The sequence below is a fragment of the Oncorhynchus mykiss genome, chromosome 24, assembly GCF_013265735.2.
Source record: "Oncorhynchus mykiss isolate Arlee chromosome 24, USDA_OmykA_1.1, whole genome shotgun sequence".
Classification (NCBI taxonomy): domain Eukaryota; kingdom Metazoa; phylum Chordata; class Actinopteri; order Salmoniformes; family Salmonidae; genus Oncorhynchus; species Oncorhynchus mykiss.
Window position 1 is genome coordinate 15,530,785 of NC_048588.1, and position 17,355 is coordinate 15,548,139.

General features: G+C 42.0%; 1 long non-coding RNA gene across 1 annotated transcript; it reads left to right on the top strand.

The window, feature by feature from the left end:
• Positions 1-2,243: 2,243 nt before the first annotated feature.
• LOC110503455 lies at positions 2,244-17,215 on the top strand. Its single transcript, XR_002470469.2, has 4 exons — positions 2,244-2,338; positions 3,845-4,092; positions 4,954-5,092; positions 14,840-17,215. It is a non-coding gene; the product is annotated as an uncharacterized LOC110503455 (long non-coding RNA).
• Positions 17,216-17,355: the final 140 nt, after the last annotated feature.

The window sequence follows — 17,355 nt, forward strand, 5'->3', positions numbered from 1 at the left end:
ATTATTAAAATGATATGGACAGGGGAGACATGATCCTAGATCAGCATTCGAACTGAAACTCTTTATAAACACGGGCCCAGGTTCCAGGTTATAACTATAGACAATTAGACAGACACCAAGACGCTCAGTAAAGCCAGTTCTCAGATCATCATGTTTCATTATCTAGCGTGACAGCAGGGCTGGGTCGTCTCGTCTGACCGACATTATCTGTTTAAACAGTCTGGAGCTAACGAACGTTGCACAAATTGCGATGTTAACGTGCAGTCTTATATTTTTGTCTTATATTTACACATCATTAAAATGCAAGAAGAAATGCGTCTTTATTTTCCTGTAAACGCGATGGAAGCATTGTCCCGTTATGTGTTTTAATGAGATGTGTTATTTGGAGTGAGGAGAGGAGTGGGGGGTGAGGCAGCATGTCTGACTTCACACAGATAGAACTCTTCTGTTTTTACCCCCAAAATGACTGTAATTGTCTGATGTAAACTAGAAGGGGGAGGTGTGGTGTGGGATGTGTATCGTGTGTTTAATGACTTGGGGAAACACACAAAGGCCTTCAGCAACACAAGAAACCTCAGAAACCCCATCATCCATTTTGAGAACAGCTCCAGGGTGACTATATACCAGTAAATATAAATAATTGTGATATGGAAAATTGATTAATAAAATCATGTTTGCTGGTTTTGGTTTGTGTTGTCAAGTTGATGTGGAAGAGTGCAGATGGGTAGATTGAACTGTCAATAAAGCACCTTGTATTGGCAAGGTGTACAGTGCTTTGTTTCCCCCCCTGATCTATCTACACACAATACCCAATTATGACAAAGCAAAAACTGTTTTTTAGAAATGTTTGCAAAAGTATTACAAAATAAAAATGGAAATATCACATTTACATAAGTATTCAGATCATTTACTCAGTAGTTTGTTGAAGCACCTTTAGCAGTGATTACAGCCTTGAGTCTTTTTGGGTATGACGGAACAAGCTTGGCACACCTGTGTTTGGGGAGTTTCTCCCTTTCTTCTCTGCAGATCCTCTCAAGCTCTGTCAGGTTGGATGGGGAGCGTCGCTGCACAGCTATTTTCAGGTCTCTCCAGAGATGTTTGATTGGGTTCAAGTCCGGGCTCTGGCCGAGCCACTCAAGGACATTCAAAAACGTAATTTTAAATTATAAATGCTGTATTTTTTTTCTGTTATGAAACTAATTGACTGCCTAGTTTAAATAATATATTTTTTATTTATTTTGTTTATAATTTGTATTATTGTTATTTTTTTGTATTTTACCCCCTTTTTCTCCCCAATTTCGATCTTGTCTCATCGCTGCAACTCCCCAACAGGCTCAGGAGGCAAAGGTCGAGTCATGCGTCCTCCGAAACATGACCCGCCAAACCACGCTTCTCAATACCCACCCGCTTAACCCTGAAGCCAGCCACACCACTGACGACTGAGCTCAGCCTGCAGGCGCTCGGACCGCCACAAGGAGTCGCTAGAGCTCGATGAGCCAAGTAAAGCCCCCCCGGCCAGACCCTCCCCTAACCCGGACGATGCTGGACCAATTGTGTGCCACCCTATGGGACTCCCTATCACAGCCGGTTGTGATACAGCCCAGGATCAAACCCAAGTCTGTAGTGATGCCTCTAGCACTGCGATTACCTGTTTTTATGTTTATATTTTATTAGTTCTACCTGTCTGTCTTTGCTATGGTGGCGGTTATTTTCTTAATTTCTGGCTTGCAGCCCTCTTTGCCAAAGCGAGGTAGTATTGTGTTTGATGTGATATTATGGCTTCCATTAAACCTTGGTAAATATGTATTTATTGCCTCACATATACGCCTGTAATCTATGTTTACGAACAGTTAAAGCAAATGGCATATATTGTCACATACATGCTAACCGTTCCTCTTAATGGGGAAAATGTTTTGACGATGTTGTGAAGAGTAAAAGGTCATTTACAGTGTTAGGAGGATTAGTTGTGATCATGGTTTTAAGGGCCTTGTTTGGATTATTGGGGTTTACCGAAAATGAGCAATCATGCCATTGGTTAAAGAAGCTAAACTTTTGATGGAGGGAGGCGGGAACAGTGATGTCTGGCAAATTAAGCCCCATTAGCTTGACAGGATGTTGTCTCGTTAGAACACAAACCTCCCTAACGATCCCTAACCTGTGATTGGTTGACAGAGGAGCCCAAAGTGGTCGACCGAACCATTAAATTAAAGCTCTCCTCTCTGCTCATCAGCCTCACTGTACGACAGTGCCTTAGCATCATTAGTTAATGTAATTGCATGGCTGAACGTGACTGGGCACCTCGTTAACATCAGTATCAACAAGCGTGCCATGGGAGAGGGTAAGCAGATGTCCTAAAAGCATCCTAATAGGCAGTTATTCTGTTGTTCTGTAGCACTGTACGGTTATTGGAGTATTTACTGTGGCTTCCCTAAGTCCCTTTAATATCTCGCCATTGATTAGCCTAAGTCGGGCTTTATATATTCTTACGAGTTTGAACAAATTAAATCAATGAGTGTGTTTATTCATGCAGTAGGCTAATTGGAATTGCATTTGTTTTGGTCCCAAGTTTATGATAATTGGAAAGTAAGTTTGTTTCTGTTGTTTCAGCTTGTTTGAGATTTTTCCACTAAGCAGTATAAGGCGACTGGCATATTGACATAATTTGCTTTAATTGGCAGGTTAAGGTGCTGTGGCAAGACCCAGCCATGGAAAGGGAGAGTTCTTTCCTAGACCCAAGCTAAGAACCAGGCCCAGACCCAAGTCAGGTGCAGTCAGAGGGGCAGAGGCAGGACCAAGGCAGGGGTGCCCTTAGCACCCACCTCCAGTGTCCCAGACCAAAGACCAGGGCCTATAGGTCCATGGCAGGACAGCCAGAGTCAGATCTGCTAGTGTGGCTGGTTCAGGTCCAAGGCTGAGGAGACTGAGGGAGAGCAAGCCATCACAGGATGGAAGGACCAGGCCTCTACCAAGCCTGGGACTAGTATTAGGGCCAAAGCCCTAAATGTGAGGGCAAAGTGTGTCCCTCAGGAAGTCCTGGAGGTGAACCTGAGACTGAGCGTAGTCTAACTGGTCTAACTGGTCTAACAAAGGAAGGGCCTGGTAGTCAGAAAGGTTACAGACATCCCGAGTGGCACAGCGGTCTAAGGCACTGCAGGCGTCACTACAGACCCGGCTTCGATCCCGGTCTGTGTTGCAGCCGGCTGCGACCGGGAGACGGCGCACAATCGGGTTAGGGAAGGGTTTGGCCTGCCAGGATGTCCTTCTCCCATCGCGCTCTAGCGACTCCTGCGGGTGGCCTGGCGCATGCCTGCTGACATGGTTGCCAGTTGTACAGTGTTTCCTCCAACACATTGGTACGGCCGGGTTAAGCGAACACTATGTCAAGAAGCAGTGCGGCTTGGCAGGGTCGTGTTTTGGAGGACGTGTGGCTCTCGACCTTCGCCTCTCTCGCGTCCGTACAGGAGTTACAGCGATGGGACGAGACTGTAACTACCAATTGGGGAGAAAAAGTAACAGCCCGTACGTGTCACAGAGTAATTTTGTCAGGGTGTCCTGTTTTTGTCAGTGAATTTATCAGTTCTCATTTGGAAATGAAAACAAAACCATCCATCCGTTGCTTGCTCCCTCTAGGCATAGGAGCTGTAAGCAGGATAGAGGGGCCAACGGGGCCTCTCGGAGGAGAAGGGCGAGTTAGAGGCCACTGCATAGACCATGGTTGGAGCCTAGATATCTGAGGTAGTGATGTGCATCGTATCACCTGTTACACACAAACAATGTGCGTAACAGGTGATACGATGCACATCATGCCAACTCAAGTCTTGACTTCCACATTACTAATTATCAGAGACCCTGTTCCAGAGGACTGGACTGTGTACCTTAGGTGAGCTGCAGAGCACTCTGTGATCTGGAGAAGATAGCCAGGCTTAAATGCACCAGAGGGTGGGGGACCACAGGCCCAGCCCAGTGTCCATCTCCCACCCAGGCACCCATGTACCCATGCACTTTCCCCTACCCTACTGATGGTCCGGGGAATCGTGGCCATACAGGCCCCCCGAAGCAGTCTTCAGCCTTACAGGGACAACAACACTACAGGTAGACAACACTACATCTGACTTTGTCTTTCATCTTTACATTGTGGCCTAACCTACAGGAATTAGTTCATTTGTGATTTCACTGTAGGGGTTTGGAATAATACAGCCACATATGAAGAACCTGCTATTACAAACTTTCCTTGTTCAGGCTTGTTTTAGTACCTCTTTGGGGATGCCGAAAAAGAGAGGGAAGCTGTCTTAGGAGCTAAACACTGCAGTCAGCAAGATGTTTCCATAGTCACAAAACCCCTGCTTCATTGATGCCATAAGTCTATGCTGGGGAGCTCCTCTTTCTTTGAAGTGGGGGTGAGCGAAACCAACCTGTCTGAACGATGTCCCAACTCTGAAAAGCTCGAACCTGGATCCATCCAAATCACTGACTCTGTAGATTAGTCAGGACAAAAGAAGCCATGGTGCCTGCTAGAATCCTCTAGTCACTTTTCCCTTTGACAGTGTTGCTATCCAAGCTGAAGAATAAGAATGAATCATTCTATTTCTCTGATCCAAGCACCTTTCATCCATACATACAGTACACACTTCCTCAACAGCATTCTATAGTTCCGTTGGTATATGTATTTACAGTCCCTTCAAAGTAATGATCCATTTAAACTATGTCATTATAAAACAGCAATCAGTGTCACCAGCCAAAAAGCGTTTGTACAAATTCACTTTCCCCGGGATTATGATGTATGCCTTCCTGTGCTGAGGAGTGGGTTAATGAGTGGCTAGCTGCTCAGAGGCCTTTGATGCTTTCTCCTTGCAGGCTTTTCTGTGGGTTACTTTACGTGGGTGAAATGGAGCATTTAGTTGTTTTTTACTTTACTTTCTCTTTCTCTAAAACACACACACATACCGCCTACAGTGCTATCTGGGACCCAGTGGCGTGCTCTGTGACGAGGCTACTACAGTGTAGAGGTTGTGCCTTCCAGAACCCCTCTTCCTCGTCTGCTGCTGTGGTGGAAGCTGAGATCCAGCACCCACGGGACCCCACCCTGGACCAGGTAAGCCTCAACCTTACAGGGTAGCACCTTGTACTAGGTCTGGTTGGCCTCTAGCTGGTGCTCCCCATATACACACATACAAACAATTGTTGATTCCTTGAAAGCAGTTTATGCACAAGGAGAGACTAAAATCCACTATTTGGGTTTGCTTGGGGCAATTACATGGTAACAGAATGATGCTGAGAATGTTTCACTTTAAAATGTATGTCAAACAAAAACCAATGACGGCAAAGTTAATCAAATCATACAATTATATACACAAGGAGTACTTTTAACAATTTCCACAGAACATTCTACAAAAACACATTTTCTTGAACAGTGCAGATGCCAAGTGTGTTTGTGCCATTATTCTGTTCCCAAAGTTTGCACCAACCATTAATATCAGCATTTTCTAACCAAAAACCAATTGAAGTCAATGTGCCCCAAATGTTTGCATCATAATCAGGACAGTAACGTAAAGCTGACCATAACAGGTCTAATCGGTTCTAGGAATGAGAGGTATAACATATGTAATGACATATTTTGTTCTGCACTTAGAAAATAACAATGTACTATCTTCATATGTTACTGTGGGTTTGAAGTGTGACAGATGGGGGTGGCATTGTAACCAATATCTGTCCCTCTCTTTTGTGTTCAGAAATATGCTGTAAATATTTAACTTTATGATAAAATTACCGTTATGGTACCGGTTTGTTTATAAATCAATATGTGGACACTATAGATGGAAATGTCTTGCATTGAGGGGTTGCCCTGATTCTCAGGACACAGTATGTCTCTACTGGGATGTCCATCAACTCCTGGCTGAAGCTTACGGCACTTGTCGACGCATCAGGAGAGTGTGGTTTTATCGCTGTTGATTTATACCCAGTAATTTAACATTATTGGTATACTGAACAAATATGTACGCAACATTCAACAATTGATTTTTTTATTTTACTGAGTAACAGTTCATATAAGGAAATAAGTCAATTGAAGTACATTTTATTAGGTCCTAATCTATGGATTTCACATGACTGAGCAGGGGTGCAGCCATGGGTGGGCCTGTGAGGGCATAGGCCAACCCACTTGGGAGCCAGGCCCACCAACTGGGGTGCCAGGCCCAGTCAATCAGGAGTATTTTTTTTACCACAAAAGGCCTTTATTTAATATATTTAACTAGGCAAGTCGGATAAGAACAAATTCTTATTTACAATGATGGCCTACCGGAGAACAGTGGATTAACTGCCTTGTTCAGGGGCAGAACGACAGAATTTTACCTTGTCAGCTCGGGGATACGATCCAGCCCCTTTATTACAGACAAATACTCTTCCGTTTGTCCCCAGCACAAGGTGCACCTGTGTCATTCTGTTTAATAAGCTTCTTGATATGCCACCTCTGTCATGGGTGGGTGGATCATATTGACAAATAAGAAACGTTCACTAACAGGGATGTAAGCAATTTGCAAACAACATTTTTGAGAAATACGCTTTTTTGCATGTGGAAAAATTCTGGGATCTGTTATTTCACCTCATGAAACATGGGACCAACACTTTACATGTATTTATATTTTTGTTCAGCATAGATTTTAAACAAACACTTTGTCATAGATGGACAAGATTTAATGAGATGAATGGTGAATTTCTAACAAGTTCAGGAAGCCAAGCTAGAGCTCTGAGAAGTTCACAGCAATGAGATGGATGTTTTGATCAAGAGAGAACTTTAGAAAATATGCATTTTTCTCAACTCTAAATATACAAATCTTTTCTACAGTTATAAGGAAGGTGAAATCTTAGTCAGTCATTTTATAAATGGATTATACTATATTTAGAAAACATATAACTGATTTCAAGCCTCATGTAGTTTTGTTAGGAAATGCATCATATAAAATAAGTAATATTTTCACATTATTTTCATGTACTTGAGCTTGTCCTCAAAAGTAACATATTTTACCAGAAAGGTGATATTTTAACCTTTCTTAGATTATGCAACATTACTATTTATTGTTTATGACCCTGTCATGATAAATAATTAATTTGGGGGATCACATGCAGTTACATTTAAGAGGTTTAATAACAGGCCATATGTTTGATGTCCTCACACTCCAGTACATGTGCTAGACAAAGGGCTACTGTACTGTTTTTGTTGTTTTTTTTAGGGCAGTCCGTTTCCATTGGTGTTTGTCACTTGTGCCTCTGTGTACACATCCCAAATGGCACCCTTTTCCTTATATAGTGCACTGCTTTAGACCAGGGCCCATTAGGTGTATATAGGGCGCAATTTGGGACTCTGTCTCCTGCCAAGCGTCCATATGCTATGCTACGCTATGCATGGGGTAGAGTGGCGAGACATTTGGTCGAATAAATCAATACCAACAACACAACAGTGGCAGGATAATTATTTAATTATATCTCCCATAATCTGTCTGATGTTGATGACGGACTGAAAACTTCTTCCAAGTTGTCACGCTTCTCTCTGTGACTGAGTTAACAAGCCTTTATTGACCCGTCGGTAGATGCGGCTGCTGCCAGGTCTTAATCGATTGCGATGGCTTAATCACTCCTAAACTGCTTTTTTTTAATGGTTCAATTGAGAGAAGAGAGATTACAGAGATGCCCCTCTGCAAAAGCTTGGAGGTGAAGGCTAGCACATTTGTCATTAACAATACTGTTTTTAGAACAGGATTTTAATGACTTGTTTCGGTGTAAACTGAGAGGTTATAGCTTATATTATTTCTGGTTTATTACCTGTTATGCTAATTATATAGGCTAGAGCACATGTGTCAAACTCAAGGCCCGCTAGCCAATTCAATCCATCCCACGGGTGGTTAGGAAAAATAAAATAAATAACAATAATCCATTTTAAAAAATTAAATTAAAATCACATTGAAATTACTAAAACAAAATCAAAACTGTGTAGAAATGATAGACCTACATTTATAGTCTCTTCACTCTGTCCATCTAGATACTCAGGGAGCATCACATTCCAAAAGCGATGGATAGAGGACTATGATTTGCACATTTTGACACAAAGGAAATAATCCATATTAAGTATGGCCCTCCTGACCTTGGTGAAGAGTGAATGCAGCCTGTGGGGAAAATGAGTTTGACACCCCTGGGCTAGAGGTAAGACCAGGCTGTACTCTCCAGCTTTCCTCTTTCTGATCGAAAGGCTTGGCCTTGATTGACTGGTCAACTCAGGTCAGAACAAATTCGCTGCAGTGTCTCGGAAAGTTCTGTCCTGAATTGACCAAACAATAACTCTGATTATAACTGGGATGGTAGGCTAGTAGTAGAAAATTAGAAATGAAAGTTTGCTTTTCTCATATGTGAATAATGTATAAACATTTCCCGCTATGCCCACAATTCTTCTCTAACATGATTACTAATTGATTTAAAGAAAATGTAGTTAAACACCGTACCGAAAGTTTCGTAAGAGAGCGCATAGATACACAAAATACTAATCGCTAGTGTGAATACCAGCAAAACGCTATGACCAGCAAAACATTTTTTTGTGTATGTTACATCGATATTTAGTCGCTCGATACATCCCTGTCGATCTATACACATGTGTTTCAGCTCGGTTTGTTGTTCAGTGTGTCTACACGTAAAGCACATTTCTTACAGGCTGACTAAACCGCTCGCGTCGTGTTGCAAAATACATTTTGTAATCTATATTATTCAATTATTCCACCCACACTGCTCGTGCGCGCCAATGAGCGTCTGCGTTGCCAAGGGCTAAAATAGAAGTCAGTTCTATTTCTGACGCAGATCGCACTGCAAGTCCAGCCTCTCCCATTTCCTTATTGGTTTATAGAAGCAGGTACCCACGTGCCATCGCCTCATTGGTTATATGGTGACTGAAAGACTGAAGGTCGGTGACTGAAAGATGACTGAAAGATGAAAAGATGAAAGTCAGTGGCGGTAATGCCACTTATGCCATTTATGCCATTTATGAAAGTTGCCTATCGCAATATGAAGTCAAGAAAAGAAAAAGCCTAGAAGGAGGAGAGATGACTAGAAACGATTCGGGTTGACCGTTTGTGTGGATTAATTGTCGGAGTAGAGGACCTTGTGCATTTCAGGTAAAATAACTCCATGTTTATATCCCAGGACAAATTAGCTAGCAACAGCAAGCTAACTAAATAGGACAAATTAGCTAGCAAGTGCAAGCTAGCTAGCTAAATTGCCATAAAGGTTTAATGCTCTTCGACCTGTCACCAAATGAATGTAATTGGTTCAGAGTTTGTTTTGATATTTTAACCTGCGTGTCGTGATCACGTTTGGTGTGGGGGGACAACATGTATGCACGATGGTACACACACACAGCTGGTTTGGGTTCCGTGTTACAGGCCTTTCCAGTTAGCTTTAAAAGGCCATAATTTTTTTTTTTTTTTTTATCTGCTTTTTAATAGATTTCACCTACATTCTAATTAAACAGACAATAAATACTAGTCCACTAAGTGTTCTAGAATGCAGGAAAATGTGGGTCAGTTCAAGAGGGTGAAATGTTTTCTTTACCCCATGTCCTTATAATCCAATCATTCATCTGAACTTTATTATAGCCTCAATATGCTTGTACTTGACAGTTTTGATGAATTTCGAACGTTATAGATGCGTTGGAAAAATGACAAGCTCACGAAATGCATCTGATTAATTCATTAGGAGTATGATTTACATTCATCATTTTAACTACAATGTAACAAATAAGCAAACTGGTTTTAACTTTAGCAAACATTGTCAACATTAAATGTCCTCACTTAGCCTATCTTCATCTCCCTCCTTGCACTGTATTCTCTACTTTTAGCACCCTGGTCAAAAATGGTGCGTGCCCTTGCAAGGTCAAAATGTCAGGACTCCGGTTCCCCCATTGAAATTGTCTTCAGGTCAGGAATCAGATTCAAATTCAGATTCAACGGGCCAATTTTTTTTCTGGAGGATGGTCAGGGGCCGAAACATAATTCCAAATAATTTGTAGACTTCAAATTGACCGCAAGAAACCACACATATATAATATTTGACTAAAACATCATTTCAAACCTAGCTTACATTTGGATATGATCACATATACAGTGCCTTTGGAAAGTATTCAGACCCCTTGACTTTTCCCCCATTTTGTTAAGTTACAGCCAAATGGCATGTCTTCCTAAAACTTCTTATAACACAAACTCTCTTTGTAAAATCGTAATTCTAAGAACGACAGTGTGTTGAATAGATTTACAGTGGATTCTAAACGTATTCAGAACCCTTGACTTTTTCCACATTTTGTTACGTTACAGCCTTATTCTAAAATGTATTAAATCTTTGTTTTTACTTATCAATCTACACACAATACCGCATAATGACAAAGCGAAAACAGGTTTAGACATTTTTGCTAATTTATTAAAAATAAAAAACAGATACCTTATTTACATAAGTATTCAGACCCTTTGCTATGAGACTCAAAATTGAGCTTGTGTATCCTGTTTCCATTAATCATCCTTGATCAGTTATACATTATAATACATAGACATACAACAGATTTCACAACATATTAAATGTGTGCTCTCAGGCCCCTACTCTACTACCACATATCTATTGGACACAATCCATGTGTACGTGTGTATAGTGTTTGTATGTGTGTGTCTATGCCTATGTTTGTTGCTTCACAGTCCCAACTGTTCCATAAAGTATTTTTTTAAATCTGTTTAAAATCACATTCTACTGCTTGCATGTGTTACTTGATGTGAAATAGAGTTCCATGTTGTCATGGTCCTATGTAGTACTGTGTGCCTCCCATAGTCTGTTCTGGACTTGGGGACTGTGAAGAGACCTCTTATGGAATGTCTTGTGGGGTATGCATGGGTGTCCGAGCTGTGTGCCAGTAGTTCAAACAGACAGCTCAGTGCATTCAACATGTGCGATGGAAAACGTTTTGCAGCGGAAACTGAAAATTTGGGGGTTTTTTCTTTCTTGAACAAGCTCATGTTGTCCTTTCTTGTTTGTCTTTTTTATTTTATTTTTTACATCTCATAAATAAAAGTAGTGATGAAGTCAATCTCTCCTCCACTTTGAGCCAGGAGAGATTGACATGCATAGTCTTAATGTTAGCTCTCTGTGTACATCAAAGGGCCAGCCGTGCTGCCCTGTTCTGAGCCAATTGCAATTTTCCTAAATCCCTCTGTGGCACCTGATCACACTACTGAACAGTAGTCCAGGTGCGACAAAACTAGAGCCTGTAGGACCTGCCTTGTTGACAGTGTTAAGAAGGTAGAGTAGCACTTTTTTATGGACAGACTTCTCCACAATTTAGCTACTGTTGTATCACTATGTTTTGACCGTGAAAGTTTATAATCCAGGGTTACTCCAAGCAGTTTAGTCTCCTCAACTTGCTCAATACCACATTATTCAATATAAGATTTAGTTGAGGTTTAGGGTTTAGTGAATTATTTGTCCCAGATACAATGCTTTTAGTTTTTGAAATATTTAGGACTAACTTATTCCTTGCCACCCATTCTAAACCTAACTGCGGCTCTAAGTGTTGCAGTCATTTCAGTCACTGTGGTAGCAGACGTGTATAGTATTGAATCATCCTCTTAGATGCACACTGAAAAGCCAGTGGCATGTCGTTAGTAAAGATTGAAAAATGTAATGGGCCTAGACAGCTGCCCTGGGCCCTAATTTCTCAATGTTGCGAACGAACAAATGATGGTAAACCATGCGTGCGATCATTTCTAAGCAAAGTGTGGGATTTATCCATTTGTACTTATACTTGAGAATGTGTCTAAACTTAAGCACACCTCGGACCATGCGTATGCACAGCACCTTGTGGTATAAAAGTCAAACTGCTAATGACCATCCACCAAATGGAGAAAGGATTGACATACTGGATCAAATCATAAACCATGAATTAAAAATATCATACATTAATAGTTTATTCATTTATTTTATAAACACTTAAGCTACTAATAGTTTTCTCAGGATGCTATCGAATTCATAAACATGAAACCATTTAAGCTTAATTGAATAATAAAGTCAATTAGGAAGAGAGTGGAATGTAAGGTTGGAGGCAATTTAGTTAAACCAGTTAAATAATATAGAAGGCTACACTGAGGCACTGTGACTTGTCCAAAATGACAAATCTTTCATTGCTGGAGGACCTGGCACAAGCTGCATTACGCAGGGAGAGTGTTTTCAATGAGCTTGCAGATGTTTTTGCTGAGAGCGACGCTTGGCTTATTAGTAGATTTTGTTCTCCAAGGCATATTTTATTGTCTCTGCATCCAACTCTCTCCAGTATTAGAAAGGGAGAGAAATCGCACCAATATCATCCCAGTGCAAACCCAAGTCCTCTCCACCCTGGGATTTTTGGCCACTGGAACATTCCAACGGGAGATTGCGGATCGATCTGGCATTTCACAACCAACCATAAGCCGAATATTGCCTGCAGTCCTTCATGGCATTATTAATTGACCCCACAATACATCCAGTTTCTGTACACTGCTGTGCAACAGGACAGAGGGAAAAGGGATTTCCATACCATAGCTGGATTTCACAATGTCATTGCAGCAGTTGACTGCACCCACATCGCAATGAAACGAATTCAACTTCGTCAACAGAAAAGGTTTCCATTCTGTCAATGTGCAGGTCATCTGTGATTCACATTTGGTTTGTTGAATGTAGTGGCCAGGTGGGACACATGATTGATTCATTGTGCAGAACAGTTCAGTTGACCTTAACCTCCAGGAAGGAGCTGTTGAGGACGGATGGCTTGATTTGCCATGTTAGACCTGTACTGGGAAACAACATCTGAATGTTGTGTTCATAACTGCATGAGACCGGGGCTACCCGTTTTGAACATGGCTGATGACTCCCCTCACAAACCCCTCAAACCAACAAGAGTCAAGGTACCACCAAGCCCACGCACAAGAACAACAGTGGAGCGCACCATAGGCCTGCTGAAAGGGCGTTGGCTGTGCTTGTCTGGGACAGGAGGCACACTGCAATACCAGCCTAGCAAGGTTGCTTCTGAAATGACATTCTTTCAATTGCCATTATGTGAATGTAATACAATGTGCAAATTCCTTTTTAGGTTTGCTACATTGTCAATGCTGGCAGTGTGCTTCAAAACATTGCAATCAAAAATGGCATTCCACTGAATGATCCACCCAGACCTGTACAACTGGGTACTGGACTTCCTGACGGGCCGCCCCCAGGTGGTGAGGGTAGGCAACAACATTTCCACCCCGCTGATCGTCAACACTGGGGCCCCACAAGGGTGCGTTCTGAGCCCTCTCCTGTACTCCCTGTTCACCCACGACTGCGTGGCCACGCACGCCTCCAACTCAATCATCAAGTTTGCGGACGACACAACAGTGGTAGGCTTGATTACCAACAACGACGAGACGGCCTACAGGGAGGAGGTGAGGGCCCTCGGAGTGTGGCGTCAGGAAAATAACCTCACACTCAACGTCAACAAAACTAAGGAGATGATTGTGGACTTCAGGAAACAGCTGAGGGAACACCCCCCTATCCACATCGATGGAACAGTAGTGGAGAGGGTAGTACGTTTTAAGTTCCTCGGCGTACACATCACAGACAAACTGAATTGGTCCACCCACACAGACAGCATCGTGAAGAAGTCGCAGCAGCGCCTCTTCAACCTCAGGAGGCTGAAGAAATTCAGCTTGTCACCAAAAGCACTCACAAGCTGTATCACCGCCTGGTACGGCAACTGCTCCGCCCACAACCGTAAGGCTCTCCAGAGGGTAGTGAGGTCTGCACAACGCATCACAGGGGGCAAACTACCTGCCCTCCAGGACACCTACACCACCCGATGTCACAGGAAGGCCATAAAGATCATCAAGGACAACAACCACCCGAGCCACTGCCTGTTCACCCCGCTATCATCCAGAAGGCGAGGTCAGTACAGGTGCATCAAAGCTGGGACCGAGAGACTGAAAAACAGCTTCTATCTCAAGGCCATCAGACTGTTAAACAGCTACCACTAACATTGAGTGGCTGCTGCCAACACACTGACTCAACTCCAGCCACTTTAATAATGGGAATTGATGGGAAATGATGTCAAATATATCACTAGCCACTTAAAACAATGCTACCTAATATAATGTTTACATACCCTACATTATTCATCTCATATGTATATGTATATACTGTACTCTATACCATCTACTGCATCTTTATGTAATACATGTATCACTAGCCACTTTAACTATGCCACTTTGTTTACATACTCATCTCATATGTATATACTGCACTCAATACCATCTACTGTATCTTGCCTATGCCGCTCTGTACCATCACTCATTCATATATATTTATGTACATATTCTTTATCCCTTTACACTTGTGTCTATAAGGTAGTAGTTTTGGAATTGTTAGCTAGATTACTTGTTGGTTATTACTGCATTGTCGGAACTAGAAGCACAAGCATTTCGCTACACTCGCATTAACATCTGCTAACCATGTGTATGTGACAAATAAAATTTGATTTGAGACCTGATGAGTCCATGCCTGACAGGGAGTGTTTCCCACTACCCATAGCCCTGGCACTGAGGACAAGAGTCAATATCATACAACGGTTTTCGGTATCTGTTCTTCCAAATGTTGTAATCAAGTCGACAAAACACATTTACATTGCACCAGAATTTGTCTCATGTTTGACACAGTCAACAAGTTCTTTCAATGATTGATTTCTCAGGCCGTTACATACATCCTCCAGCTGCTGATTGAGTCCAAGAATTGATGTGTTGATCTCTTCTTGTTGTTTCAGGACTGCGTTAGTCAAAACATGCGGTGCAGCTGAAGCACCTACCAGAAGCTCCCCTTCTGGTAGGCCTGGGAATGAGGGGTCAGGCAAATCACCCACGTCTGTCAAGATTTCATTTTTTTTGTTATTTCTTGTTTTTTAGCTTTTATTTAACTATGCAAGTCAGTCTCTCCTTCAGAGTCTCGGAGAGGGTCCTCAGTATCACCATCAGTTGGTGTGTCTGGTAGTCCTTCAGGGTCTGGGAGAGGGTCCTCAGTATCACCATCAGTTGGTGTGTCTGGTAGTCCTTCAGGGTCTGGGAGAGGGTCCTCAGTATCACCATCAGTTGGTGTGTCTGGTATTCCTTCAGGGTCGGGGAAAGGGTCCTCAGTATCACCATCACAAATGATGCCAGACACTGAGGTCTCTCCAATTATGCTGCCAATGCACAGGTCCATAGCAGACAGTGGAGAGTCACTCTGCCCTCCTACGGTTGCACTTATATCCCTTTTGTGGATCATGTTTTTGTTGTTGAATATGATTTTAAATCAAACCATTTTTAATTTCATTAACTGTTCTTCACTCAAGTGAGGCAGATTTTACCACAGCTCTAACTTGCTCCCAAGCATTGCTGAGGGCTCAAACGTATGGCTTGTTTTGCTTCCACTTCGGTGATCAAAAGTTATATTTCTGTGTCCGAAAAGTTTTCTTCTTTGATTTCTCCATGTTGGCTGACAGAAATTTGTGACATTTCTTGCAGCTTCAAAGGGAAGGTTTGTGAGCATAAATGGTCATTTAGGGAGGTTCTTTATGTAAATGAGACTGTACGTGCACTAGCACAGTGTTTTAGAATGTCTGATTTGTCAAGGCAAAATACTTACAGGTGTGTGTTAGTCAAGCGTACGAGCAATTGATAAATACCAACTTTTTTGTACTTGCGACCATTCTACATTTTCTTTGAGTTCCTTTAGAAGCTTTTCTATGCAACATTGATAAATGAGGGCCCCGGGGAAATCCTGATTCTACCTGGATTTTGTTGGAGAGGCTTCCATTAAAGAACACCCACCCTTAGACATGTAACTCTTTATCCACAGTATAGCAGGGGGTGTAAAGCCATAACGCGTACAATTTTACAGCAACAGACTATGATTGATAATGTCAAAGCCGCACTGAAGTCTAACAACAGCCCTCACAATCTTTTTATCAATTTCGCTCAATCATTTTCTTTAACTATGCAAGTCAGTCTCTCCTTCAGGGTCTCGGAGAGGGTCCTCAGTATCACCATCAGTGCTGTGCTTGTTGAATGTCCTTCCCTATAAGCGTGCTGATTGTCTGTTGACAATTTGTTTACTGTAAAATAGCATTGTATCTGGTCAAACACACATTATTCCAGATGTTTACAAAGGGTTGGTAACTAGATTTAGTTTTTTAAATTGAACTGTTGTTTAACTAGACAAGTCAAATTCTTATTTACAATGACGGCCTACCCCGGACTATACTGGGCCAATTTTGCGCTGCCCTATGGGACTCCCAATCATGGCCGGATGTGACGCAGCCTGGATTCGAACCAGGGACTGTAGTGACACCTCTTGCGCTGAGCTACAGTGCCTTAGATCGCTGCGCCACTCGGAAGCCCCACAAGCTGATTGGTTGGCTATTTGAGCCAGTAAAGGGGTCTTTACTATCCTTAGGTAGGAGAATAACTTTTACTTCCCTCCAGGCCTGAGTGAACACACTTTCTAGGAGGCTTAAATGAAAGATGTGGCAATATCGTACGCTATTATCTTAATTAATTAAGTAATTTTCGTTGCAAGTTGTCATACCCCGGTGACTTGTCATTGATAGACAATTTTTTTCAGTTCTTCCACACTTCATGGAATTCTAAATTAAAATGCTTGTCTTTCAGAATTTGGTCAGATACTTGGATGTACAGTGTCAGCATTTGTTGCTGGCATGTCAAACCTAAGAAAAAAATCATTAAAGAAGTTGGCAATATCAGTGGGTTTTGTGATGAATGAGCCACCTGATTGAATGATGGAGCGAAAGGAGTCTTTTTGCCCAGAATGCCATTGAAGGTGCTACAAAGCTTTTTACTATCATTCTTTGTTTTATGGTGTTTCTTTTGATTCATTTTAGTCACACGATTTCTCAATTTGCAGCACGTTTGCCAATCGCTTGTACAGCCAGACCTATTTAGCATTTTTTTTTGCCTCATCCCTCTAGTCATTTTATTCATGGGTCCATGCTTATTAGTAACTAGGTTAAGCAATTTCATAGATGTGTCAAGTGCAGCATCTGGTTGTTCCTCATTACACACCACGGACCAACAAAGATTCTTTACATCCACAACATAGGAATCACTACAAAACTTCTTCTTTGACCTCTTATACACTATATTAGGCCCAGCCTTTGGAACTTTGGTTTTCCTTGATATGGCTACTATATTGTGATCACTACATCCGATGGATCTGGATACTGCTTTTAAACACATTTCTGCAGCGTTAGTAAAGATGTGATCAATACATGTTGAGGAGTTAATT